Source organism: Procambarus clarkii, chromosome 22 (assembly GCF_040958095.1).
Source record: "Procambarus clarkii isolate CNS0578487 chromosome 22, FALCON_Pclarkii_2.0, whole genome shotgun sequence".
Lineage (NCBI taxonomy): Eukaryota > Metazoa > Arthropoda > Malacostraca > Decapoda > Cambaridae > Procambarus > Procambarus clarkii.
The window spans coordinates 24004914-24032858 of record NC_091171.1 but is presented as its reverse complement, the minus strand read 5'-3'; the positions used below and the strand labels follow the sequence as shown (position 1 = coordinate 24032858).

Sequence of the window (27945 nt, the reverse complement as noted above, 5' to 3'; positions counted from 1 at the left end):
CCAGCCCCGACACCTGCTCCTGTCTCTCCCCCTTCACATACTGTCTGTAAGTCTCAGTCTCCCTCTCAGTCTCCCTCTCAGTCTCACACTCACACTCACACACACTCGATTCCCGGACCAGGCAGAAACAAATGGGCAAAGTTTCTTTCACCCTGAATGCCCCTGTTACCTAGCAGTAAATAGGTACCTGGGAATTACACAGCTGTTACGGAGTTTCTTTCCAGGGTGTGTGTGTGTGTGTGTGTGTGTGTGTTAGTAACAGTTGATTGACAGTTGAGAGGCGGGCCGAAAAAGCAAAGCTTAACCCCCGCAAGCACAACTAGGTGAATACACACGCACGCATGCGCACGCGCACGTCCGTGCCTCGACCCCGACACACAGCTGCCTGCAGCCTGAAAAATACTTCCATAGCATAGACCTGCCCGTGTTTCATTCCCGTTTCATTCCCCTGACCCCATGGCACACACCCAATACCTTTATCGCCTCTTCAAGATCAGCAATTGCTTGCCACTACCTCGTCCGAGGCATGACAGTACTGGTATATATTGAGATCCTTAATGCGCTGAAGTATATTTCAAGACAATAATAATAATCACATACATTGCACACGTTGCAGGTGGCATTGTATACAACGGGGGGGGACTTGAGAGGGTCCAACAGCGGTAACCGGAGAGTGGATTAGTTTCCCCGAGCACCCCATGAAATAAGACCCGGCACAGAAAACGGATGTACACCATCAACATCAAACATCAGCCGTCATGCCCTGTTGTCAGCCTCTCCAACCCTCCCTACCAAGTAACACGTCCCATTTTCTACGTAATGGTCCTCATAGTACATTGTCATTTGTACATTGAGGAGTAACAGTCCACAAACATCCACGTTTTCTATGCACCGGTCGGTTACAGTACTATCTTGAGGTTATCTTAATATGATTTCGGGGCTTTTTTTTTTTTTTTTTTTAGTGTCCCCACGGCCCTCCAATGCGTTGTGTGTGGTTTCCTCCGAGGCTATGGGTCCCCCGTCTTCCAGCCAGAGGTGGTACTCCCTTCCATATATTAAAAATATATATATATATATATATATATATATATTATATTATATATATATATATATATATATATATTATATATATATATTATATATATATAATTATAAAATGGTCCCTACGACTAATATACTAAATCCAAGACAAACAAACGCGAGAAACAGATTAAGGTAAACTCCTGGTAACAGTAAACCTTAACACCCAGGTAATGCACTCAAGACACACCCTCTACTAAGTGTTAATTTAACTGGAAGAGGATAGACTAAGTGGCCGTGCAGGTGTTGGCAGTAACAGCTTGGCTGATCAGAGAATCGGGATAACATGCGGACCAGATCCGAGCCGGGTGCGTTAGGGATTATGAGAAGGAAAGGGGAAGAGGGAAAGGGGAAGAGGGAGAGGGGAAGAGAGAGAGGGGAAGAGAGAGGGAGGAAAAGAGAGGGAGGAAAAGAGAGGGAGGGAATCACAACTAGGGCCCCGTTATGACTGACACTCCACATATAATGCGTTACAGGAGTGGATGAACCCTTACCGCGAGTGACGTTACTCAGCCTGATCATGTCCGCGGTGGACTAATTATTTATTAACATCTTTATTGACAAAATTAATTACAATTTTGCGTAACCCGCACCTTCACTAATATTTTCTTGTATTGTCGTAACAAAATAAAAATAAATAAATGAAACAAAAAATAAAAAATTAAGTGCCCAAATGAGCCATAGAGACACTATAAAGAAGATTCAGTGTCAAGAGTAGTTAACAAAAGGAATGCACTAGGTGTGGAGGAGGCTAACACCTTACACACAGATTCAAATGTAGTTAGATACGACAGAGCCCAATAGGCATCAATCTGAACACCACTTGATTGACTGTCGAGATGCGGGACCAAAGAGCTGAAGCTCAACCCTTCACCCCCCCCCCCCCGGCAAGCACAACTCGGCAAGCACAGAGGTGTGTGTGTGTACTGTGCTGCAGGTGGCGGCGGGATGTGGTTACCTACACCCAGGAGTGTAGAGCTCTGGTGCTTAGCGGTAACCTCACCTCCCGTGACACTGGTCCTGGTATTATAGCCACACTATACAACCTACACCGCCCGCCACTACTCCCCACGGCACCGCTCCTGTGCCAGGTAAATCCACTACGGGCTCACCATATCCCGTGCTACTAAGAACTTTTTGTTCTGAGAAGCTGAATCTTAAACAACAGCCACTTCCCCTAACTACACCCAACTTTCCTACACTGCGAACCCACACTGACGCACCTGTCTAACCACACCCCCCTCCCACCTCCCACCGCAGGTTGCCTATTGAAGGCTGAGTGAACCGAGGCATCAGGTGAAACGAAATGTTGCCCAAACGGAGCGTTTGGGCAACATTTCGTTGCCCGCCAAGAGGGTTGCCTGTCCTGCCTGCCAATAGGGCTAGAACCCGCGAATCTTGATTGTGAGTCGATGACTTGACTCTTCTCACTATTACTCATTCACGTTCACTCTCGCACTCACAGGTATACAAGCAGGAGGAACTAATGGTTCCTCCCGCATGGACACTGCATGGATTTAATGGACACTAAACTGGTTGGGATACTACCCAACAAATAGGAAACGGTAAGGCAAGAGGAAAATGGGACAGTAATTCTACAAGGTTCAGGACATTTGACCAGTACTATTTATTGTATATATAAATACCTTGACTGGTAAACTGAACACACTTCCCGTCACTGCTGACGACGACGACGACGACGCAATACTGACGGCGAGAGTTAGGACGAGCGAAGGGTGTAGAAGGCTCCTGGAACACTCAAGACAAGTTACAGGCATGAACGGAAAAAATGATTACTAGAGTTCAACCTAAATAACTGCAAGGTAATGAGGATGGGAGTAGGAACAACAAGGCCAGACCAGAGGAACAAGACATAATGAAAGGACGAAACTTAGCGAAGCTAGATAACAATAAAAAAGTGCAAATAGATTTTACACAATAAATCTCTTAGGAAGTGCGCGCACAGCATCACAAAGTGCTGTAAGTCAGCAATGACCAAACAGCGCTGACGTCCAGCCTTGATTAAATATACTAGGGAAACGGTTTTCTTAAGTTGACTAGAATTAGGGACCATTTTTGGAGCAAGTTGACAGTGAGGAGACGTGCGTCAAGGTCCGGGACCCTCGACCAGATGGGCCTACTCCAGCAACTCGGGTTTTGGATTCTAGAGTTACTGCAGAGGTAGTTACTGCAGAGGTAGTTATGGCAGAGGTAGTTACTGCAGAGGTAGTTAAAGACAGTGTTGAGAATTGCTATTCCAGGTTAAGCCAAGATGGTGTTCTTGCGAGAACATTCGTCCTTCAGGTAGACTGCTGTGTGTCTAAATGACCTCTTAGCTCTTTCCTAACATTTCGTTAACATAGTGAATATCGCCGTCTATGTACAGCAAGTTTAAGGCCATCTATATATATAGTTGTTTACAAGGAACCAAGCCTTTCAGTGAGCGCTTTCTCATGCCAAGATTAGCGGTCCACTGCTGCCGTTAATAATATAACAAGTCACATTAAATACTCTTGACGGGATCCAATGCCACAGGAATTTCTCCCTTAAGGTTGACCTCCTCCTCCTCCTCCTTGTTTTAGATTCAGTTACTCGGAACAAAAAGTTCCAAAGTAGCACGGGCTATGGCGAGCCCGTAGTGGACTTCCCTGGCACAGGAGCGGGGCTATAACTGTTGACCTGCTCTGCACGGCGTATCATATGTATCCAGAAGCTCCTCACATCCCACCTGATGTTTGACTCAACTAATGGGCCTCACACAGGTGCTGGGACCTCTGAATTGTGTAATTTGTTCAGGCAACATTCATTTAACCTTGTTAGCTACTGAGAGCCGTTCATGATCCCATGTGCACATTGCACATCTCATATGTACGAACTGGATCAATGTCCAGCCCAAGTGGTTGAAGAAGGGAAAGAATGGTGGCTAACCTCTTTGAGGGACGGGGATTGAACGCCGACCTGCATAAAGCGAGACCGTCGTTCAGGTTATTAGCGATATAGGAAATTAGTATAATCTGCCTTTCCCAGCAAATGGGAGCATTGGTCTCGCCGCAGACACACACCTATGACCATCCCCGGGCAATAATCAGTCGTCCTCTGATGGTTAGGTAATTATTAAGAGAAAGGGCTAGACCAGGATGGAATTGAGATAAGAGGTCGGAAGGCGACCACTTTGGCAATCGGAAATGGAACACCGACCTTACAAGAGGATGTCACAGTCACCCTGCGAAGTTTGGGTAAAAAAAAAATCGCAAAATCGCAGAAAAATTAAACATTTTTGATACCAAACATTTCTGCTTGTCCCAGATTTGAGGGGATTGAGCTATGGAGGGATAGACTGAGGGAGCTGAACCTGACACTAAGGGAAAAGATAGATGAGACATGATCCATATATAATCCTCAGAAGTATAAGCTGAAATCAAATAAATAGGATGCTTAGGTAAGTATTAGGCTAATGGTCTACAAGCTAAGACACTAGACACCCGCACTGTTGGATGGAAACATTCTTCATTGTAAGGAAGTGTAATTTGTTAGGAGAAATAGTAGGCCTATATACACCCTTTATTCCTTTATTTTAAATACGAATACTACACATTAATCGACCGACAGTTGGAGAGAAGGGGGGACCGGGAGCTGAAGCTTGGGCCTGTAAACTATGTTAGGTAGGCACACAATTCGATCCTGCAGGCACAAATGACACACACACACACACACACACACACACACACACACACACACACACACACACACACACACACACACACACACACACACACACACACACACAAACCCGTCCTCTTAAAAAGAACGTCACTTTTGGCTGGTATGCGCACTATGGCCAAATTTGGACGTAATTTGAAATGAAATCCACTCACAAAAGTGACGTTCTGTTCCGTTTTCTATTTGAGTCGTCCGGCGTACGCGCAGAGGTTATAACAGGACACTTTAAATTAACGTTTTTCATAACGTTTTGAAACTTTATGAGAATTTCCTGCCCACCTAACCTATCAGAGGACCCTTAACTTACTGTTGTTGAAAAAAAAAATCCCAAATTTATTTTCATATTTTTTTCAATTTCAAATTACGTCCAAATTCGGCCATACGGGCAAACGGCCAAAAGCGACGTTCTTTTTAAGAGGACAGGTTGCACACACACACACACAATAGTAGTAGCAGTAACTTATAACCCTCACGTCGCTAGAAGACAGAAGAGTTAGGTGGATATGATCACCACGTACAAGAAATTGACAGGGTAGATAAAGACGGGCTATTTAACACAAGGGGCACACGCACTAGGGGACACAGGTGGAAATTGAGTGCCCAAATGAGCCACAGAGATATTAGAAGGAATTTTTTTTAGTGTTAGCGTAGTTGACAAATGGAATGCATTAGGAAGTGATGTGGCGGAGGCTGATTCCATACACAGTTTCAAGTTTAGATATGATAGAGCCCAATAGGCTCATGAACTTGTACACCTGTTGATTGACGGTTGAGAGGAACCAAAAGAGCCAGAGCTCAACCCCCCCAAGCACAATTAGGCGAGTACAACTAGGCGAGTACACACACAGTTGACAAGAAAACGCAAGAAGGTGTCACCACATTGACAGAAACGGGCAAGAGACCAACAGTGACAAATGGAACCTCTTGTGAACCAGAGGGATAAAGAAGTAATTTTTGGCCAGAGTTTTAGGGGGAAGTTCCTGCATGAAGGCCGGGACAGCGTGCCACCAGGTGCCCGGGGGTCAGCGTGCCACCAGGTGCCCGGGGGTCAGCGTGCCACCAGGTGCCCGGGGGTCAGCGTGCCACCAGGTGCCCGGGGGTCAGCGTGCCACCAGGTGCCCGGGGGTCAGCGTGCCACCAGGTGCCCGGGGGTCACCGTGCCACCAGGTGCCCGGGGGGGGGGGGCAGCGTGCCACCAGGTGCCCGGGGGGGGCAGCGTGCCACCAGGTGCCCGGGGGGGGGGGGGGCAGCGTGCCACCAGGTGCCCGGGGGGGGGGGAGGCAGCGTGCCACCATCTCCGACCTGTTGGAAGTCTTACTGTAGATTTGACTGTATTAAAGAGTTCAACCATTTTATGTCTTGACTTCTGATTATTTTCTGGTTCCAGTTGACATGCCAATTACCTGTGACTTATATACCTGGTTGATCTCGAATGCTTGTGTACTTAGGCAGCCCGACCTGGGACCAGGCTGCCAGATACCAGGTCAGCCTGTAAGACCAGGCTAACTCAGACCGGAACGTGTCAAATGCCCTCCTTAAACCTTCCATCGTTGTTCCAGCGATATTAGTTATACTTGCTAGCAGGAGGCTGAAGACTTCTGGACCTCCATCCATTTGGTTTACCGTTTTAAACTACCCAAAAACTTCTTACTTTAATATGTTTTCATTTCACTATACAGCTTTTAAACATGACCTTCATGCGTATGACATGAAATCCCCCGCTCATCTCCGCTCCAAGGAGAACACGAGCACAGCTCGCAGGCACTCTCAGAAGTTTATGGTCTTAGCCCGCCGAGTGCATGCGGGCGTTAACGGACCCGTGTTCACATTATTGTCCGGATAACTTGTCTGCCTTGAAGGTGGAGGCGAACACCAGACAATATTCAAGATACCACCTGTAATTTTGAAGAATTCCATCACTGCTTCGCGTGTAGTTGATAATTATGACTACATGTAAACGGCTTCGAGAGTCCTACCCTCCAAACCTCTCCGTGGCTTGTATAGTGATCAATTGATCGGTAAGACTGTTGAGGCCGGCGGCTTGCAGACCCACGTATCCATTACAGCTCCGCTGACCCGGGGCTGTAATGGATATGCGGACTGGAGAGTGTCCAATTATTGCTGGAAAATTCCACTTGTGTTCCAGCAACATTACATAGACCTGGGAGGCGGTAGTTGACGGGACGTGGACCTCCTCAGAGGACGGAGGCATACCTGGAGCATCCAGGTATGCCTCTGATGTTCACACAGCCTCCGCCAACGAAGCTATTTCACTCACCTGGAACCCAACCTTCCAATCAAACGACATATGCCCTCATTATCTACTCTATAAATTACCTGGCTCTCTCAACGTTAGGGCGCCTAATATTTATTGTTTATAGCACTGTGTCTTGGTTACCGTCTTGCACGTGAGAGAAGTCACTGCGTCTAGTGCATGGTACTCATTTTAAGGTCTTGATTTTATCTTCACGTAAGTAATTGGAATTTGTCACCGTTAACTATAATTCTTATTTTCCGCTTCGAACTGGAAGAATTTGTTGGTAACCGATTCTATTCTATTTTTTTTCGTGTATTCCACCGAGGCAATTTGTGCCATGATTTTGGTCATGTCAGTAAAAATATGACATGAACCTGTGCGTCTCTCTCTCTCTCTCTCTCACACACACACACACACACACACACACACACACACACACACACACACACACACACACACAGATGACGCAAAATTAATGAGAAGAGTTGTGACAGACGAGGATTGTAGGATCCTCCAAGAGGACTTAAACAGGCTGCAGAGATGGTCAGGGAAATGGCTACTGGAGTTTAACACCAGTAAATGTAAAGTTATGGAAATGGGATCAGGTGACAGGAGACCAAAGGGACAGTACACAATGAAGGGGAACAGCCTACCTGTAACGATTCGAGAAAGAGACCTGGGAGTGGATGTGACACCTAATCTAACTCCTGAGGCACATATAAATAGGATAACGACAGCAGCGTACTCTACACTGGCGAAAATTAGAACTTCATTCAGAAACCTAAATGAGGAAGCTTTTAGGGCACTTTACACTGCCTACGTGAGACCCGTCTTAGAGTATGCCGCGCCATCATGGAGCCCCCACCTGAAGAAACACATAAAGAAACTGGAGAAGGTTCAGAGGTTTGCGACGAGGCTTGTCCCAGAGTTACGAGGGATGGGATATGAAGAGCGGCTGAAGGAACTGAACCTAACGACACTAGAGAAAAGAAGGGAGAGAGGAGATATGATAGGGACATATAAAATACTCAGGGGAATTGATAAAGTGGAAATAGATGAAATGTTCACACGTAATAATAACAGAACGAGGGGACATGGGACTCTGTGACTCAGATGAGTCACAGAGATGTTAGGAAGTTTTCTTTTAGCGTGAGAGTAGTAGAAAAATGGAATGCACTTGGGGAACAGGTTGTGGAAGCAAATACTATTCATACTTTTAAAACTAGGTATGATAGGGAAATGGGACAGGAGTCATTGCTGTAAACAACCGATAGCTAGAAAGGCGGGATCCAAGAGTCAATGCTCGATCCTGCAAGCACATATAGGTGAGTACACACACACACAGGGGAAGCAGTCCGTAACAGCTGTTTAACTCCCAGGTACCTATTTACCGCTAAGTAACAGGGTTATCTTCTTGAGGTTATCTTGAGATGATTTCGGGGCTTTAGTGTCCCCGCGGCCCGGTCATCGACCAGGCCTCCACCCCCAGGAAGCAGCCCGTGACAGCTGACTAACACCCAGGTACCTATTTACTGCTAGGTAACAGGGGCAATCAGGGTGAAAGAAACTTTGCCCATTTGTTTCTGCCTCGTGCGGGAATCGAACCCGCGCCACAGAATTACGAGTCCTGCGCGCTATCCACCAGGCTACGAGGCCCCTACGAGGGGCTTCAGAGTGAAAAACTGTCAATTTGTCTCTGCCTAGTCTAGGAATCCAACCCGGGCCACAGGATTACGGGTCCCGCGCGCTCTCCACTCAGCTACCCAACCCCCCAGGTCATGTCACTCACTGTGTGAGTGAGTGAGAGAATAAGAGTGAGTGTGAGTGTTTTATGATGAGGGAAAAGTAGCGGAACAGGATTTAGCTTCTCGTGTTACAACAAGATTCAGGTCTTAAGGACTCTTGCGATTCTTTTCAAGTGTCCGAGACAAAACTCGGCAAACTCAACTCCCAACTATCAGTTACCCTCCTGTCCTTCCTTGTATTGGCTACAACGTCATAATCACATTCACAAAACGCTTTTTAAAATCCTGTGCATTCATACATCGCCTGGATTATGGGTAACACCTGATTATGAATGCTGAAGATTTGTATGTATATAATTGTGTAAGCAGGTCTAATTGTCTAACAGCAGTGTTACACAATCACCCTTCAAATTGTTTATTGTGGGGGGGGGGGGAACTGCCTGTATGCCAGTCGAGAGTATATCAAGGTTTAACTTGTTCACTATAACATTGTTGATGCTGTCATCAAGAGGGATTAAAGTTATCATTCCTAGCCCAATGAGTTATCAATACATTCAGACAGACGTTTCCTCCTCCTCTTAAAATAAATAGTTTGTAATCACCTGCCGAAATGTCCAAAAAACTTCACTCTTCCCACAAGATGCGTCCCCAGTTGATGCTCCAAAATTATCTCCCGTTCTTCTCTTGACAATTAAGAGCTCCACTGTTAACAGCGGCGCAGCTGCTCCCTAACCCAACCCACCACCTTACTTTATGATTTATTGGTCTTAATTATGCCCCCAGAGCCATCTTGTGGGCGCCAGTGGAAGACATTAGTGGCATAATAGTCTAACTACTGGCACCATCATCATCTTTAAGCTACGTTACTCAGAAATGATTATTATTTACACAAGGTAAATATGGTATGGGGCACTGTGTAGACTCCCATCTCAAAACTCCCAACTCATTGGGAGCCGGTCGGCCGAGCGGACAGCACGCTGGACTTATGATCCTGTGGTCCTGGGTTCGATCCCAGGCGCCGGCGAGAAACAATGGGCAGAGTTTATTTCACCCTATGCCCCTGTTACCTAGAAGTAAATAGGTACCTGGGTGTTAGTCAGCTGTCACGAGCTGCTTCCTGGGGGTGGAGGCCTGGTCGAGGACCGGGCCGCGGGGATACTAAAAAGCCCCGAAATCATCTCAAGATAACCATCTCAAGATAACCATCTCAAGATAACCATCTCAAGATAACCATCTCAAGATAACCATCTCAAGATAACCATCTCAAGATAACCATCTCAAGATAACCATCTCAAGATAACCATCTCAAGATAACCATCTCAAGATAACCATCTCAAGATAACCATCTCAAGATAACCATCTCAAGATAACCATCTCAAGATAACCATCTCAAGATAACCATCTCAAGATAACCATCTCAAGATAACCATCTCAAGATAACCATCTCAAGATAACCATCTCAAGATAACCATCTCAAGATAACCATCTCAAGATAACCATCTCAAGATAACCATCTCAAGATAACCATCTCAAGATAACCATCTCAAGATAACCATCTCAAGATAACCATCTCAAGATAACCATCTCAAGATAACCATCTCAAGATAACCATCTCAAGATAACCATCTCAAGATAACCATCTCAAGATAACCATCTCAAGATAACCATCTCAAGATAACCATCTCAAGATAACCATCTCAAGATAACCATCTCAAGATAACCATCTCAAGATAACCATCTCAAGATAACCATCTCAAGATAACCATCTCAAGATAACCATCTCAAGATAACCATCTCAAGATAACCATCTCAAGATAACCATCTCAAGATAACCATCTCAAGATAACCATCTCAAGATAACCATCTCAAGATAACCATCTCAAGATAACCATCTCAAGATAACCATCTCAAGATAACCATCTCAAGATAACCATCTCAAGATAACCATCTCAAGATAACCATCTCAAGATAACCATCTCAAGATAACCATCTCAAGATAACCATCTCAAGATAACCATTACCATAATATTTTCTCCAAGCTCATCCTTATAAAATGATAGTAAATATATAGCAACTATTTGGTTGAACGAATATAAATAAATTGTTGCAGCCAACTAGTTCACGTTTTATACTGTTCGTTTTAAATAGGAAAAAACGAATCTCAAATTTAAACATTCCAAGGTTTAGCATATGTATTATATTAGGCCTCGGGCAGTACATATTACGCCTAGGATAACATGAACAGGTTAAGTTGGGTTTTATAGTTCCATTTTCATTATCAAAGTCTCTCATTTGGGCCAATTCAATAGTGCAGAACGTGAACGTTTTGGGGTCCATCAGTGCAATGTTATGTTTAACCAAACAGTTGGTATAAATACCATCATTATTAGTGGATCATTTTCTCTAATACATATTACTATTCTGATTTCACGTGTATACTTATTGTGATGAGATCTTAAATTATATTATTGTGGACTTGAAAAAAAAAGTTGAATATTCTCTTCCGGTAGACTGGTCAATGACAAGCACTGAGAATAATGGTGCCGATATGAGTTTCTATTTGTTGAGGTTTACCTCAGAGGAAGGTGCACACTACAAGACTGTCGTAGCCCAGCTGGGTATACCAAGCAGAGGTTTACAGCGGTGTGCTGGTTTTTTGTGGGCGAGCCACAATTTCCTCATACTTGACAGTGAGAGATGGATTGACTGTTTCAGTCGTTGTCTCAGTTTTATGACAATCTGCTCAGGTTATGGACGAGTCACTGTCCTCAGGACTGCCTCTCTTGGTTAATTCATCAGTCCTATTAAGTATTCGAAGGCCAACACGAGATTTATCTCGTATGAAATGAACGTCGACTGAGAATTCATCTACTTGGTGGCCCCACACGCAAGCATGACGCAAGAGCCAATATAAATACCTACGCGTAATCAAGAGCTACGATTGGCCTCCACGTTACGAAGGACAGCTAGGCCCACACGTTACGGAGAGAGAGGGGGGAAACAGTTAAAAAATGTCTTCTCATATTAGCAGATGGAAGCTCCAGTTGTCATAAATCAGCTGCCTGCCTCTCACCAACCCCCACACCACGTCCCGCCAGTCACCACACGTGCAGGCAGCCACCAACACTATCAACCGATTACTTCTGAGTGAGCTGAAGCGACCAGCTGGCGGCCTGGGCGCAGGCTGGCGGCCGCAGGTGCCCCCTCCAGGGTATAGTTCGGGCAGGCCAGAGGTCGCTACCGCCGCTCACCGTTGTTTTATTCCCCAGATCATCATCGCAGAACGATAGCAGCAATTTGGCTTCAACTGCCCCCCAGTATAATCCCTTTCCACTGGCTTCTCCCTCACTACTTCTGTAGCTGCGACGTGCTACTTCCTCGACCGGCTCCGTCCCCTTGACGGAGTGGCGCAGATAAACCACAAAGTGGGAGTGAATGTATTGGGAAATCTCACTCACTAAACTGACAGACTCCCCAACACACAAGACGCAGTCAAAGTGAGCCCAGTCACGCCTCCGAGCGTCACACACCTCGACGACATGTCACTCCACGACAGATTCATCTCTTACTTAATCTGGAGATTGGCTCAATGATAAGCAGACTGTGTGCAGCCTCAACGCGCTCTATCTAAATGAAACCCACACTCATAATGGAAGATAAAGCTAGTTGTTGGATCACGCATCCTGTAGAACCCCACACAATGTTTAACACGCATTATAATACAGAGAGAGTAATCACTATCATGATGTAGCAATGAGAAAATCCGTATGACTTTCCCCGAGCCTGGGAATTACATCCAAAGTGCAGGTTCGAACCCTCATCACGACTCCTACAGATTTACACATTATAATAATATATACTGTATACACTCTTCCATTGGAGGATACCAAACAATAACTTAAAGGAAACCTATTAACAAGTCGGAGTAAACACCGATAGGTTGGTGGTGGTTCCGGGGATCAGTGTCCCCGCAGCCCAGTCTCTAAACTGGCCTCCTGAGTGACGGTCTGATCATTTAAGCTGTTGCTGCCCACAACTCTTAGATGGACTGGGCACGACAACCCGGTTTATCAGGCATTTATTGGAGATGTTTACAATTTAGAAGCGTATTCGAAATCCTATTACATTCAGAGCGACGGTGTTGAAAAGCCTTAATTGGGGCCCTTCAAGTTTCTTGAAATGTTCTCATAGAATACTTATTGCAAGGTGCTCTTTCACTGTAAGGTATGTTGCACAGTCTTGCCACGCCCCCAGCTCCCCTAAGGGAGTATTTTCGTGTGCAGATTTGGAACCCGGCCGTGTAATATTTTCCAAGACCAGATTATCCTGTTCTTTTGTCGGCATTCCAGTTAATACAATTCTGGGTGTAAATGTTCTCTGGACGTTCTCCCTTTCACTTTCCAAGTGTGTGGTTTGGTGAACACTTCTCTGGTCTTCCATGGAACAGTTATAACGGGTGATATTATTACTTTCTAAAATGGAATGTTGTTTTAAAAGTATCATTATTAGCACAGTATCGTTTGTTGGAAAGATTCTTGGTATACAACATTACCCTGCATGTTTGAGTTCCTTTATTGTGGTCTTCAAGAGACACATAATCGCCACAGCATCGTTCACATTTCTTTCTGGTCTCTAATGTTTGGTAGCTCGTGCCTGTAGTACACCTGGGTAGTAATGCCTCTGGGTATTTGTATCTCAATAAACCTTCATCAACCTTGCCAACACGAGGCGTCTATAACACCACAATTACTACCATCATTAAATCTAGAATCAACAGCTATTTCTAAGGCCTACGGGCTCAACATAGCCCGTGCTACTTAGAACTTTATGTTCCAGGTAGCGAATCTTTAACAACAGCTATTTCTATGGTCCTACGAGTGTCCCCTACCACGATTATCCTCGCTACCACTACAACCAATTCCACCACAACAACCATAAGTGTAACGTTACGTCAGTCATCTACAACCACCTATATACACCACGTGGAAGCTCCCACTAGCCACACCAGCTGTTCCGTCCGCACGCCAGATGGTAACGATACCAAACCACATGATCCAGCACCAACACTTGTTAGTCTAGCTCACCACCACCTGTGTCAATGTTTACCACCATCTGTGCGAGTGTGTCTACCAGCTGTACCAACACCCATGTCTCTTGCCCCAACACTTGGGCGAACTGATATTACGTGTCATTACTCCTGTAGTCTGTTAAGAGGTTACTACCATCTCTGCCACAACTGTACCTGCTTATGTAATGGCTCCTGTTCTAACACTTTACAAATATCTGTACCGCATGTGCTAATACCTGTCCCGTCTTTACAACCGTTTTTGCAAGATGGACCAAAATTCGTACCTTGTGTACTATCGTTTGAACCCAATGTTCAAAAATGTGTGTACGATTTATACTAACGACTTTACCTCTCTGTACCATCTGTGTCAACAGGCATATCATGAGTACCGTCTATACACAAATCTGTACCATATACACTACTGTCTGTACCTGATACCTAGGCTACACTACTGACAGAAAAAGCAACAAAAATATATTTGGGAGTAATAATGTCAGAAGACCTTACCTTTAAAGAACACAAAGTAGCCGTCACAACTGCAAGAAACCACAGGTTGGATAACAAGAACTTTTCAAACAAGAGATGCTATACGACTGATGATACTTTGTAAGAGTATAAGAGTGCTCTCTAGGGTGGGATAATGCTGCTCAATGACAGCCCAATTCAAAGCTGGAGAAATTGCAGACCTGGAGAGCGTGGAAAGCTCTTTTACCGATATAATCCACTCGATGAAACTTTTAGCTTATTTGTGCTGCTCCTTTTTTTTTAAATCTGTATTTCCTGGAGCTAAGGCGTGAGAGATTCATGCTAATTTACACTTAAAAATACTAGGAGGACTAGGTCCAAATCTACACGGAAACAAGGCCACATAACAAGACTACTAGGTGAGTACACGAGACCAGAGGCCATGGCAGGATGTGCAAAATATCCCCGTTGAAAAGTAGAAGTGGAATGTGTACTCTGAGAGAACTATCAACATCAAGGGCCCAAGACTGTTCGGCATTCTCCCTCTACACATTAGGAATATAACTGGCCGATCTCTCGGAACGTTCAAAAGAGAACTTTATAAACACCTTCCCCAGATACCTGATCAACCAGCCTGAAAGTCACATGTCTGGCTGCAAGCTGACGCGTCGAACAGCCTGGTTGACCAGACCATCAACCAGGAGGCCTGGTCAGAAACCGGGCCGCGGGGGACGTTGATCCTCGAAATCATCAAAAGGTAACCTTTACCTAGGGAAATAGGGAGTGCAAAAATCCTCATGATACTTTTAGTGCAGCCGGTCCCAACGTCTCCACGTGCACAGCTCACGTGACTGTAGAGGAACACCACGTGCACAGCTCACGTGACAGTAGAGGAACACCACGTGCACAGCTCACGTGACTGTAGAGGAACACCACGTGCACAGCCCACGTGACAGTAGAGGAACACCACGTTGGCGCGAACAGTTCGCGCCAACGTGTCGCGTTTATAGACCTCGTCTACTCCACTACCTACACAAATAAAATCTACTGCTAGCTTCAAGCGTTTCTGAACAAGGTTGTCTTTGTTGTCTATTTAACTGTTTCTATGTTAGCGGGAGCCTCTACCGACGCCCTTACATCGGTGGCCCCAATTTACCCGTAACAGGTCTCTAGAGTTCGTTTCTGCCCTACCTGGAACGAGCTTCTTTAGTGACTGCCCGACTTGATCAACTAGGGTCTTGCTGCTCGCGGCCGAGTAGTCTATCGTACACAACTCTGCCAATCTGGCGCCCACTACAGCAACCTGTTGAATTTCATACTGTAAACCTACCTTGGGGCTATTCCTGGGATCGGTGGCCCCCCGACGGCCCGGTTCCTAACTATGCAGGAAACAACCCTCTATCACCGGTCAATCTAGGAGCGAGTGAGCGAACCTAACGAGCGAGGCAAACTCCCGCCATGATCTGGATCACGCCGATTGTAAATTAGGACGAGATGTGAAACTTGACAGTCAAGACGGAGGTTGTGTCGTCAAGTCTGTGTCGTCAAGTCTTAAGTCTTGACCCAAGACGGCTCTGGGAGGGGCAGCGGGCGGTCAACACTCACACAAGCCAACAAGGCCGTGCTGTGCACACAGAAAACATTAACTAATTTATGCTAACGAAGAATTCATTGTGAATACATGATTACTTGCGGGGTCAGGCTAGAGAAACTGCTAGGTGGGGATCTAGGGGAGGGGGGGGGGGTCAGTGGGGTCTGGGGTCAGTGGGGTCTGGGGTCAGGGTGTGACCCCAGAAGACAATAACCAAGCATCACGAGGCACAACAAAGTATGTAGGAAGAGAGGATGGACGGATTTGGATCATATCCAAGGATGGGGGGGGGGGAGGGAGAACAGAAAGAACATAGGCAGAAGAAGAAGAAGAGGGATGGAGGAGGGCTATAGGGAGAAGAACAATAACCGTGCCTTAAATAAACTCAGCAGTCAGACTTGACTGTTATTGAGTCATAACAGTTATAGTTTCATTCTTGTATTAACTGTAGTGTTGAGAACACTTACGTCAGAAGCAAGTTGTTCTCACACAAGTTAATGTCACTCTTTGTCCTCACAAACTGTACAAGCATTACCCATTTCAGACTTATTTGTGCAAGTTGATTTCCTGCCTCAGACATGGTCATTCATCTATAAAATGGTAACCAGCATATATAGATTTTCGCCCGTGGTCCATGGACAGAGTTGGTACACGTCGTGTGGACATTTTAGTCTGTGTGGCGATAAAGGATTCAAGTCCATTCCCAAACAGCACCAAGAGCCCTCAAGCGACTCGTGGACGTGTTTGAGATGCTCACGCTATTTCTTTTTCTTGCGAGAGCCGACAATGACCTTAACTGTTGCACACCTTCAGGCAATTTGATATTAGCGATGATGCTCTTAGGAGACCTCAGGCTAGCTTAGCGGGCACCACCACCCGTGGGTGGGTGGGTGGTGGAGCCTGTGGGTGGGTGGTGGAGCCTGTGGGTGGGTGGTGGAGCCTGTGGGTGGGTAGTGCCCGCCTCCCCTCTCCTTATATCTATGAAGAGCGAGAACTAGCATTAAAACCCCGCCGGCAACCTGTTGAACACCTGCCACACCTGCATGGGCGCCCCTTCCTCCTCAAAGAATACTGTAGACAGTCCAGAGATCTGTTAGAAAACTGGCACCAGAATAAAGGAGCTCAAGTGTGAAGGTGAAAGACAGGTTAATGATATACTATGACAAATTGGTCAGGTGACTAAAGTTACTCTTTATGGGGAGGGTAGAACGAGGCAGCACACGTGGACGGTTGAGACAAATGAGAGACGTGCAAGGAAGTAATCGTACGGTGGTAAGACAACAAACTCTAAGGGACGAAGTGTAGGTGCTAGAAGCCACCTCTAAGATCAGGTACTTTAGCGCCGCCGCCTAGAAAGATGAAAGAAGTCTCCATGTATCCAGAAGCTAGAAAGGAGTCTTGTTTGTACCCCGAGGTATTAAGGAAATATTAAACAAAAACTCACTCACTCCACCACCGTATCACGCGTCTTGAGGGCCGTGATGTTCCTAGTTTCGAGTCATATTAAGGAGCCCGGGAGTCTCGACTCGGACGATAACATAACCAGTTAGTAGTGCAGTGATGACCAACATTAACAGTAAAATAAGTACCTGAACACATTACTGTACATCTGTGTGGGTTTGACACACAGTGTGACGCAGCGTTCACACCTCGCGGCCTTGACCCCATGTGAAGGCTGGCCATGTAAACGAAACTCTCCGATAGACAAACAAGAACACAAAATTCAATAATTACAAGTGTGAAAACCCTATCAGAAAACCTGTTGTTTGTTGTAAGATAAACAACAGTAAACGACCGTCTGATTAGGTTGAGGAGACGGGAATTATCCAGGAAAACGACAAAGAGGTATGCGAGGACCTCAACGAGGGAGTTCAGCATGTCTTTACGAAAGAATTTTACAAGACTTACGACCAAGTGTGCAAGACAAGATAGTATAGAAGAAGTAAAGTAACTAACATGAATGAGACATGACAAAGTTAACAGGACCAGACTTAAAATTAATATGCCCACTGAAAAACACTAGACGGGTACTTTGTCACTAAAATTTTAAATAAAATACCAGAGACAGGAAATCTCTCAGAATTCTGGATAAAAAAAATATTGAATGCGGTCCCAATATCAAGACGGGGGGGGGGGGGGAGGAGACTGGTGGTACTAAATTACAACCTAGTGCCACTGACAAGTATGTTATATATAGTGGTGGAGAAAGTAATCTGTTTGAGAATAATGAGCAACGGGAGAGGATCAACTTTGTAACAATAGAGTATCAATGATTTAGAAGGGTAAAGGCATGCTCAAGACTAGATGGAGTTCTGTGCGGGGATGTCAAAAATACATCTATAGGTTCGGGTGACAGTCGAGATGCGATTCGATGATGGTGTCACATTCATGAAGAATTCACTTATGGGTTCAATGAAAACCCTGAAAACAGTTGTAGTGTATCCACAGTACTTCACAGACTTCTTTGTAGTTTCATCTCTATCATGGTCCTTCCCCATGGAACATGAAAAGACCTATACAGGACCAATCTGATTTGTTTATCTATGGACTCTCTCTCTCTCGCGCGTTTCATTATTGTTTCAGTTAGCTAAATAGCTTCTATTTCCATATATGGATTTACTAGTCGTTCTCGGAAATAGTGTTCGACGTTTGAATAGCTCTGTGCTACAAAAATATTTGAGGGAGGAAAGTTCTCTTTCCGAACTTTCATTTTCACCTTTTTCCTATGTATTGAGAGTATTTCTAGTGCCGCTGTTCCTACCCCCTCCAGGCACTCACTGTCTTAGGTTTGTGTTACTTTGATCTTCTTCCCAGATAATTTCTGCGAGGTTAAAATTAGTTCCCAGTTTTTGTTTAAGTACTAATTTCCTGAATTCTTTTTCACAAAACTTTGGTCAAAGTGCTGTGCATGTACTCACCTAGATGTGCTTGCGGGGGTTGAGCTCTGGCTCTTTGATCCCGCCTCTCAACTGTCAATCAACTGAAAGCCTGTCTGAGCCTCAGGCTGTAGTCTGAGAGAGTTAAATATAAAACGATTATGCTTCACTTCAGTTCGTAATTATTTGTAGCAAGAGGGTACAGGACATGCCATTTCCCAGTTAGTTCTACAATTTTCTGGTTAAGGGCAAAATTGTCACTGTCATAAGAGGTTATTCGTATATAACTTCCTATATTCTGTGATATACTGTACCGTGATTATCTTCACTGTCTCATGTTAGCAACAATCTTGCCCCACGTGTGAAGCTCAACTTCAAAGACTAGCCAGGTAGTGAGAAGCTTCCATCAGCTGGTCATGTTAGACTTGCTAGGGATTGGCATCTTGTGATTCTTATTCAAGGACAAGAACTTAATACTGTTTTTTGTTTTAATTCCGACTTTGAAATTTTACTCTGGATTCTAAATGTCATTGTCAAAGAATGTCCTAAATTTTGGTTTACACAGAAGCTGTAAAGAACTATGTTTGCCTCTTGTGTGGCGGCCGGCTATACAAGTGATTGTGTTAGTCGTGTGGGCGAGACCTTCAGTGTTGACAATTATCTTGTTACAGTATGTACGTTACTTTGAGCGTTACTTACCAGTCCGACAATCAAGGGATCATACCTCCATGTTCTCAAAAGCATTACCTCTTTATTTTCTCTTGTTACACATCCATACCTAATATCGGCAAGTTTAAAATTGTGTTTTGTCCCCCCCCCCCCCTGCCCGGTGTCTCTATTTACAATAGGCCTACTTTGGTTTGGTTCAGTTGTGATGGTTGAGACTTTTAGTTTAACTTAAGTGACCAGTGGGTCTCAGGGATTCCTCACTACATTCTTTCCCCAGTTTGGAGTTACTACCCCTCACTGAAATTCCTTCCCTAGCTTAAATACCTCCCTTTAGCTTTAAAATACATCCCCCGGGAGCCAAGTACTTCCCCGGGAAGATTTCGCAAAAGCCTTCGACAAATGTGACCATGGTGTTATTGCACACAAAATGCGTTCAAAAGGAATTAACGGAAATAGGCAAATGGATATGCAATTTCCTATCAGAATCCAATGTGTATTCGTCAACAAATTAAAATCCGGACTATCAACCGTGAAGAGCTCAGTCCCCCAGGGTAATGTGCTTCCATCAACCGTGAAGAGCTCAGTCCCTCAGGGTACTGTGTACTTTTTCTCATCCTCATATCGGACATAGACAAGGACACAATCTACAGCACTGTATCATCCTTTGCAGATGACACTAGGATTTGGATGAGAGTAGACAACATAGAGAGCACAGCTAACCTCCAATCAGATGTAAATAAGGTCTTTCAATGGGCTCCAGTAAACAATAAAACGTGTCATTGACGCTAGATTGTCGGAGGAGGAGAGTAATAAGCCGTGTACTCTGCCACCTCCCCACACCCCTCCCCAGCTCTCTTGTCGAGGGTCGGAGGGGGAGGGTTATCCTCTTCCCCATTCTCTTCATGCTAACTATACTATTAATGGAGTGCCCATGGAGACTTGTGAGTCTTATAAATATCTTGGAGTCGAGGTTAATGATACAAATCTCATCAGCAACCTGCGTAAAAAACTTGTTGAGCGTCTTAAACCTCTCAGAACTCTTGTTGGCAAAGGATTTGGCATTAACATAAAATATGCTCGTAGTTTTTATATTGCCTTTGTACGATCTGTTGTTGATTATTATGCCTTGCATCTTCTTAATTTTTCTCCTAAACAATTACAAGGCCTAGATGTAGCACAGAATGATGCCATGCGCATCATCCTGGGTTGTCCTAGAACTGTCAGAATTGTTAACATGAGAAAGGAACTAAACTTACCTTCCATTTACGAAAGAATAGTTCTACTTAGTACTATGTTTTGCGCCAAAACTTTGAAAAATAATGGTCCCCCCAGCTCTATTCAAATTAAATTGAGATCCATTCTAAACAATTCTGACTGTTCCCTCAATCCGCCGCAAAAAGCTCCCTACAGTGTGTGGCTCAGTTGTTGTGTCTATAATCTTCAGAAACTGAATGTATCTCTTAACCCTGATAAAACTGTTCACTATATTCCCCCTTGGAAAGATGTGGAGGTCTCTCTGCATTATACTCCCATCAGTGTAAAACAAATGTATAACACTGACATTTTGAGATGTATAACATTAGAAGCTATTGACAGTCATCTTCAAATTCTCAAACCGACTGAATCCTATGCCTTTACTGATGGCTCTGTGCAGTTAGGCACTGGTAGAACAGGTTGTGCATGTGCAGTGTATAAAGGGAATGAAATGATCATGACTAGTACACAGAGATTGAACAACTGGGCAAGCACGACACAGACCGAGCTATTGGGTATTTATCTAGCCACTGAATACCTTAAGCTCAATGGTGGTGGAGTTATTTTCTGTGACTCTAAAAGTGCTCTGCAGTCCTTAAATAACCCATCACAATGTATGTCGGAAGTAGCTTGTAATATTAAATGGAATGTAATTTTTGCCAATGATAATAATTCTTGTATAAAATTTGTGTGGATCCCATCCCATGTTGGAGTTGAAAAACATGACTTTGTAGATCAATTGGCCAATGAGGCTTGCAGGAAAGAAAACATTGATTATGACTTTGGACTATCTAATGCAGTTATTAGAAACATACAAATTAAAGAAATTAATTCAGATTTAGAAGAACTAAGAAATGCACAGAGACCTGAAAGCTGCAGTATTAAAAGTTATGACAAGTTTTGTAATAATAGGTATTTGTATGGTCAGCACAGTAACCGGACCAGGCAATGTGATGTAGTAATTGCGCGAATTCGCCTTGGCTATAGACACATCTGGCAGGTTAGTGAGGCTGAGCCACTACCAGAATATTCAGATTGTAAACTCTGTGATAAACCTTTAATGCATTCACTAGAACACTATATTGATGAATGTGAAACCGTAAAGGACTTTAGACCTCCTGGCCTATTGTACCACCAACTGTGTAACTATTTTATTGACTCAGGTGTTCTGGACGACATCCTAACAATTTACCCAAAATTTGCTTGTCCATTTTAAAGAATGAAGAACAATTTCTACTTATATTCTAAGCTGCATCACTTATGAACCCATCCCTGCCCTTGTGTGGCAGTGCACAATAGAAAGTTGTTTTCACATATCCACACATTAAAACATTGATTGTAACCGTGATATATATGTGCTTCAGCCTACAGTTTAGACCTATTGTCTTATGTATGACCCTCTGTCCTGCGTGACAGTGAATACTAGCATTAACCTCAATTTAATAAGACTATCAAAATCCTCAGATTAGGCAAAATTTTAATTAATTTTGTCAATAAAGATGTTAATAATAATAATAATCCGACCTGGGCAGGGTACTAAAGGAGCTAACCAAACAAAGGTTTTTTGACCATCTGGTCACCACTTGGTCCGGGAGACATCTCCCGTCACGCAGGGTGCAGTCGCACCTCCACAGATCTCCAGTATCATCTATTGATACTGGAAATGGCTCAAAAGGGCCACCACTTACGGACTATTCATGCCCGTGCCACCTCCTGGTTGGCTTAATCTTAATCACAAGGGTTGCAGTCTCGGCTCGTCAAATCATAAAGTAGAACGAAGACCTTACCTTTAAAGAACACAATAAAGTAGCCGTCACAAATGCAAGAAAAATGACAGGTTGGATAACAAAAACCTTTCACACTAGAGATGCTATACCGATGATGATACTCTTCAAGACGCTAGTGCTCTCTAGAGTGGAGTACTGCTGCACAATGACAGCCCCTTTCAAAGCAGAAGAAATTGCTGACCCGGAGAGCGTGCAGAGATCACATTAGAAATATGTGAAGAATAATAAACCCCACATTGTTTGAGTTAGGAAAACACTATTTGTCAAATATTGATACTGTTCTTAAAAGATCCCCCCATTTTGCACCTGCAAGTTAACGTAAGATTTTAAGGGTTGATAGATGTTAATCTTCTTGTTTGAGGAGCTGTTCACTTGAGACAGTTAAGCAAGTCCCAGCTGTGTCTGGGTACAAGTGACAGGATGAACAACCCAGCGGGTTTTCTTCCTATTGGGGGGTGTTGTACATGCTGCTATGGCGGTGTGTCCACTCACAAAATGAGTGGCGCTGCCCAATAAACTCGCCCCTCGGGGCAAAATTTAAAAAATTTAATCGCAAGATATCGATATCAAGTCACAATCGACTTTAGAATGGTCCAGGACGGACCGAAACGTCGCCGTCCCTTCATTTTTTAGTGTGTGGTCTGGTCAACATACTTCAGCCACGTTATTGAGACTCATCGCCTGTGTGCAGAGATCCTATACTGCTCGAATCCACTCAGTAAAACATCTAAACTATTGGGACCGACTAAAGACCCTAAACCTGTATTTTCTTGAGCGCAGGCGGGAGAGATACATAATATTTACACGTGGAAAATAACAGAGGGGCTGGTCCCAAACCTGCACACAGAAATAACATCACATGAGACCAGAAGGCATGGCAGGATGTGCAGAATACCCCCGTTGAGGAGCAGAGGTGCAACAGGTACTCTGAGAGAACTATCAACATCAGAGGCCCGAGACTGTTCAACACGCTTCCACTACACATAAGGGACATAACTGGCCGACCCCTCACAGTGTTCAAGAGAACTTGATAAACACCTCCAAAGGATACCTGATCAACCAGGCTGTGATTCATACGTCAGGCTGCCAGCAGCCGCATCAAACAGCCTGGTCGACCAGTCCAGCAACCAGGAGGCCTGGGTCGAGGACCGGGCCTCTGGTACGTTGAGCCCCGAAATCATGATAAATTAGGTGCCGTGATGTAGGTGCTGGGCGAGCACGCCAGAAGTATAATATTTACACATTTCGCGGTTGTTTATGTGGGTTGCCCGAGCACATGTGCCAGCACACGTACTGGTGGGCGAGTCTTGGTGCCCACTCCTCAACAACACGCAAGCACCCGCACCTTGGGTGGGCAGGGCAGGGCAGGGCAGGGCAGGGCAGGGCAGGGCAGGGCAGGGCAGGGCAGGGCAGGGCAGGGCAGGGCAGGGCAGGGCAGGGACCCTACACAATATGTTATATAACTTCACATGCACACATCACCGAGCAAAATAATCCCCCAACCATACCTCGTGAGAGACGAGTGTGTCGGTTACCGTTACATGTATGGGATTACCTTCAAGAACACGCCCTCAACAGTAGTCCTCAATGGAGCAGAACGAGTCGCTAAAAATGGCGTCAGTGGTAGCACAAGATAGTGTTGTTGGCCATGTTGGTGTACGCGATGCAATCTCCATGTATGGGGGTAGGGAGGGGCACGTCAGCTGTATACATGTTGAAAAGCGTGGGTGAAAAACAGCTTCCTTGTGGTACTCCGCTTTTTAGCTCGATTATATTACCCAAAGTAGTTGCCGATATTGAGCCTAGCTGTTCTGTTGTTTATAAAGCTGGAGAGTGTGTGGCACTATATCTCTGTGGAAGCTCTAGCTCGGATATCTTTTATTTTGGGTCTGTGTGCCGGACTTTGTCTAAAGGGTTCGAGACATTTCTGAAAGCTTTTGGCAAAGTCTGGCACACACACCTAAAATACCAGATATAGGAGCTAGGGCTTGATGATGATGTGTAGATGGTGGGTGGTGTGTGTGGGGGAGGGGGGGGGACGACTGTGTGGGTGGTGTGTGTGGGGGAAGGGGGGCGAAGGTGTGGGGGCGAAGGAGTGTGGGGAAGAAGAGGTTAGAGAGAAAAAAAATGCCTATCACGGACGTGCTTCTAACCTACATTCTAGACCAAACTCCCACGTGTAGAGAGGTAAGAGCCTCCGTCCCCCAGGCCAGACGCCACAACGCTGGAGAGCATGCGGGCGAATGAGAAACTGTGCCACACTATGTGTTCGTCACCTCCACACAGAAACAACACAGCACTCTTGGTCAAAACACCTTCCCAATGTTGTCAACCATCGCACTCGGCCGTGTTTACACCGCTACACCCTCCCAATCAAAACACTGATCATAACACTGGTGGTACGACAGCGTCGCCTTAAACTATAAAATATTTCACGAAATTTGTTAACACTCCCATTTACCTTTGGTATCTTTTTGATAGCTCTCCTCTCCCAGTCTAAACTATGCCAGGCTTCCTAGGTGGCTGCTTCGTTAGCCAGGCTACTGCTGCTTGCGGCACGCAAGGCTACACACAGACAACAATCACAGCCTGGCTGATCTGACACTGATTGCAGGCCCCTCTCCTAGTTTACCCAGTGCCAGCTAAGTTTATTATAATACCTGGTAGAAGCCTCTCGTCTTGATGCTGGCAGTGTGTTCTTATGGTATTTACAGTCACCGTCCCTTTTTTTACTCCAATATATTGCTGGTTGTGCAAGCAAGACGGGCACCTGACCTTCAAGCAGCTTCCATGTGCACCTTGTGTGGCTCGTCTCTCGTGTACGGGCCAAGGACGAACACTAAGGTAACGTGCCGTCGGTGGGGTTCGAACGCATCGCCTATCTTTAAAAGGAGAAGCGAGCATAAGCAACATTCTAACCTAGATAGGCTTCAATTGTGGACGATCGATCACCAAATTCCTTAATCCCGACCCCTTCCATGGGCGATATAGTTGTAATGGTTTGGTACTTTCTCCTGATAAATCCCCTTCCTCTCCCTTTCTAACCACCTCCTCTCCCTTCCTCTAATTATTTGTACAATAATAGACAATATAAAGAATGCAAACCTGTAAATCAGGTCTTTCAATGGGCTACAGAAAATAATATGTTTAATGAAGATAAAGTTCAACTCCTGCGACACGAAACAAAAACTTAATATAAAATCGGAAGTCACACATAAAACGGTCAAATCAAAGTAAAAAAGTCAAAAAGCCAAAATTGTCAAAATTGAATAAAAATTCAATATCAACGATTTGTGGATAATCATGTTTGAAGACCTTGCTCTTAAAGAACACAATAAAGTAGCGCTCAAGTAACTGCAAGAACAAAATAACAGATTGGATAATAAGAACATTTTAAACAAGATGCCAGACCAATGACGCTATTCTCCACGACGCGAGAGCTCTCTAGGCTGGCATACTGTTGCACAATAACAGCCCCATTCAAAAGTTGGAGAAATTGCAGATCTGCTCCTTGATTCAACAAGCCTTTACAAATGAAGAGCCTTGTCCATCCTCTCTCACTCTCTAGAGGCTGTGTTTACACTCATTAAACACTTTACGAGCATCGAAACTTCCCAAACAAATGTTGATGTTATACACAGCCTCCCAGCTGGTGCTTCGGAGCACATAAGACTCTCTAATACATGTAAACAAACCCCAGAGATGGAGACAAAATGTACAGGGGCCAGATTCACGAAAGCACTTACGCAAGCACTTACTAACCTGTCCATCTTCTCACTCTTTGGCGGCTTTGTTTCCAATTATTAAACAGTTAATGAGCTCCGAAGCACCAGACGGCTGTTTATAACAATAACAGTTGAATGGCAAGCTTTCATGCTTGTAAACTGTTTAATAAATGTAACCAAAGCCGTCAAAGATTGAGGAAAGATGTACACGTTCGTAAGTGCTTGCGTAAATGCTTTTGTAAATCTGGCCCCTGGTTCGTAAGTACTTGCTTAACTGTTTGATGAATGCGGCCCCTGGCGAACACCCCGTAAGTCGCCACACCCTCGCCCCGTGTACAGCGACAGCCGCGATGTACATCATAGTGGCCTTGATCTACAAACAAGTTGCGCGTAGAACAGCGTAGAACAGCAACACAGAACATGTCGAGCACTGTATTAGCACGTTGACACCAGCATTTCAAGGCAGATTCAGTTACTGGCAACGTTGTTACTGTTACTCACCCTCTCGACCCGTGGTAACGCAGACGGCACGTAAATCCAGATCCTCCCTCACTCGCATTTCGTGCGTATCATGTTTACCTTTTCTTCGTATTGGGTATACACAATGCTTTGTGTACCTGTGTTCACCACTCCAAGCACTCGACACTCAAGTTTCCCAACACACGCCACGAACGGCTTGCAACACTGTCGCACGCAACGTCACTGAGGTGTTCCAGACAGCCAGCAACACACCCCGCCACCACACCTGTCAGCCACTCACTGTTCACTCGCGCCACTACAACCTGGCCACCTCAGGCTGCGGGAGGAGGGAGGGGGAAGACGAGAGGGGGGGGGGGGTGGTAATAGGGGGGGAAGACGAGGTGGAGATAGGGGGGGAGGGAAGAGGGGGTGCGGTCAGGAAGGAAGTAGAAGAGCCTCTTGTGGGTCCAGTACCGCCCAGGCCACTAACCCGCACCACCACTAAGGACAGGTACGCCACCCTCACCTGAACGCTCCTTCACTTGACTATGGCGCATACATCTCGCCTCTCACACCGAGGCGAGTACACCACACGAGCACCAACAGCCAGGACTCGTGTGACGACTGATAACTGGTATAGTGATGAAGAAGCGTGAGAACCAAGCAGCAATCCCCACAGTCACCCAACCCGCCGGTTCTGGCTGACGCACGGATGACAACTCTCTCAATCATCCACGCAACACCCACAAAGGACCGTCCAGCCAGGAGGTTCGTCAGAAGACCGGGGGGAAGGCGTTGAGCGGCGACACAGTGAAGCCATTGTGATGTAAGAAGCTTAGCCGGCAGCAGCCACAGACCGCAGGTACAGTTAGCGGTGCGGGTTGCCGGCTCCAACACGTGACCAACTCCACTACAACCATCACAAACACTACAACACCGCAGGACACATATTAGCTGATCTAAAGATTATTCAGAAGCAATCTCATAATAGGTTTTAGATGATGAAGCACAGATTCAGTAGGATTGTGAAATAGTGATTAAGGCAGTGGAGGAGTGAATTTGGTTAGACCAGCAACATATATATGATGATAACCAGACGCGACACTTAATGCTAGAAGGTTTACTCCAAGATGAGACGCCCCACTCCCACAGCTGGTGGCCCAAGATGAGACGCCCCACTCCCACAGCTGGTGGCCCAAGATGAGACGCCCCACTCCCACAGCTGGTGGCCCAAGATGAGACGCCCCAC

General features: G+C 45.2%; 1 protein-coding gene across 2 annotated transcripts in view; it reads right to left on the bottom strand.

Moving 5' to 3' along the window:
- LOC123757969 (smallish) overlaps positions 1-26975 on the bottom strand; it is a 174472-nt gene extending 147497 nt beyond the window's left edge. For both annotated transcript variants that reach the window (XM_045742025.2, XM_045742055.2), the window contains exon 1: positions 26739-26975. The gene's annotated coding sequence lies outside the window, so the exon portion shown is untranslated. The remainder of the gene's footprint in view (positions 1-26738) is intronic.
- Positions 26976-27945: the final 970 nt, after the last annotated feature.